We start from the raw sequence: 2324 nt of genomic DNA, 5'->3' as shown, positions 1-2324 counted from the left end.
AAAAGACACAGAAAAGGCAAGGGAGAGGAAGCAGCTGACATTTGCTTTCATTCCTGACCCAGATTTGGAAATTTCTTCTTTTCTTCACCATTTCCTACATTTCTTTTACTGGATTTCTTAGTTTTTAGTTTATTTCCATGATTTATTTCCTCTTTTATTTAGAATCTCTTGTATTAAATATGGATTGTGAGTAGTTTTCTTTGATTCTGGAGTTGGGGATGTAATATTTGAGTTATTTTTGTGGGTTTGAACTGGGTTAGTCCCAATTTAATGAAATTTATGAGGTTTAATCAATTTCTTATGTACTTATTTACATGCTTAATGAAGGGCCCCATTAAGTTATATTCTTAATCCTTGATTGAAGCACCGAAAGGAGAAAACCAAGTGATAGATAATAAAAAAAATTAGATTTAATTAGCTTAGATTTAGAAATAGATTAAGGATTAAGAAGATTAATAGATTGATTAAAGAACCTAATGGGTCTTGGTTAATTTTAACTCCACGAAGGTAGGATTAAGTTAATTAAGGCATTCTTTATCTCACTTGAAAGAGATTTCAAAAGATTTTAGAATTTATTTCCTTTAAACCATAGATTTGATAGATTGGGCTAGCTAGGGAAAATCCCAAATTGACTTGAATATGAACCCTTAACTCCGGAATCATCTTTTATCAATTATTGCTTGGAATTTTACTTTTGAGTGTTTAGTTTAATCTCATTATTGATATTCTTAATTTCTTTATTTTGCGAATTATTAAATTAGTCATTGTTTGAATTGAATGTTGCACTTTCATACCTTAAGCTTCGAATTTCCAAATTTCTTTTGTTTGTTTGATTAAAATACAATTTTAACATTGTTTATTTTACATTAAAAATTCAATATCAAACACAACTCTCTATGTGAATAATATCTTTTTCTATACTGCTTAAACGACCCATGCACTTGTGGTAGTCTACATTAAGTTTTTGAAGCCGTTTCCGGGAAGTTGTTTATTTAATATTGAATTCTTGATTATTTTAGTTATTTGTAGTTTTTATCTTTATTATCTTTTCATTTTGTGTTTATTTGTTCTTTTTAGGTACTTTTTGATCTTTTATGAGAAGAACCAAAAGTACAAGTAACACATCTCTATTTTTTAATCCTGAAATTGAGAAGTTTTGTAGAGCCAACAAGAAAGAGACTAGAAGAAGAAAAAAAGCTTTGAGAGCAGCTGAATTGAACTAGAAATGGCTGAAGAAAGAGTTAGAACTGATGGTGGTAATGCTAGAAATAATAGAAATAATGAAAATGAAGCTCGAGGGGAAGAAGTTGTCAATGCTAATGTGCATAGGGGAAGTATGATGGATTATGCATTCCCTCGTTTTGATGATTTCAAGCATAGCAAGATCCAGGATAGATGCAAACGGTTATAAGATGGATTTTGGAGTACTACAGATGATTCAGAACTCTCAATTTGGGGGTCACCCTTCAGAAAACCCACACACCCATCTTAAGAAGTTTTTCATGGTTTGTGACATGCAAAAGCAACCTGGAGTATCAGATGATGCAACAAGACTCAAGTTATTTCCATTCTCTTTGAAAGACAAAGCACTAGATTAGCTTGATTCTTTACTTCACAATTCCATTACAAATTAAGAGCAGCTCACTAATGTATTTCTTGCCCAATATTTCCCACGTGGAAAAACTCAAGAGTTGAGGAATCAGATGACAGCTTTTAGGCCAAGAGAAGATGAAACCCTCTATGAGTCATGGATGAGATGGAGGGAGTTGGAGAGACAATGTCCACATCATGCCATTCCAAAATGGATAATAAATCAAAATTTTTATACAAATGTCACTCCTGCTATCAGAAGAATTATTGATGCTCAAGTTGGAGGAGAATTCATTATGAAGCAGGAAGGTGAAGCTTATGAACTTTTGGAGAAAATTACAAAGAACACTCATATTTGGAGTAGTCTAAGAGGGCCAGCTCCCACATAAAAGAGACAAGCTGCTGGAATGTATGATCTTGATGCATTCAATATGATCAATGCCAAATTTGATGCACTCACAAATGTGCTTGCAAAGAAGATGGAATATCTAAGTATGCTAGTTAGTTCATCATCATCTTCTAGAAGTTCTCAACAAGTTGCTTATACAGAAGGAACAATGAGTTATGGAGCAGATTATGGTGAGCAGGCCACTTATGTTAGGAACTATGGAAACAAGTAGATGGGTAATCCTTATTCATAAACATATAATCCATCTTGGAGGAATCATCCCGAATTTTCATGGGGAAATCAACAGAACCAAGTTTCTACTCAGAGTTTTCCACAACCACAATAG

General features: G+C 33.0%; 1 non-coding gene across 1 annotated transcript; it reads right to left on the bottom strand.

The window, feature by feature from the left end:
- Window positions 1–1687: 1687 nt before the first annotated feature.
- Window positions 1688–1795, bottom strand: LOC131172303 (small nucleolar RNA R71). Its single transcript, XR_009142785.1, has one exon. It is a non-coding gene; the product is annotated as a small nucleolar RNA R71 (small nucleolar RNA).
- Window positions 1796–2324: the final 529 nt, after the last annotated feature.

The sequence above is a fragment of the Hevea brasiliensis genome, chromosome 13 (genome assembly GCF_030052815.1).
Source record: "Hevea brasiliensis isolate MT/VB/25A 57/8 chromosome 13, ASM3005281v1, whole genome shotgun sequence".
In the NCBI taxonomy this organism is placed as follows: Eukaryota; Viridiplantae; Streptophyta; class Magnoliopsida; order Malpighiales; family Euphorbiaceae; genus Hevea; species Hevea brasiliensis.
The sequence above is the reverse complement of the archived record's forward strand: the minus strand, read 5'-3'. Positions and strand labels throughout refer to the sequence as shown.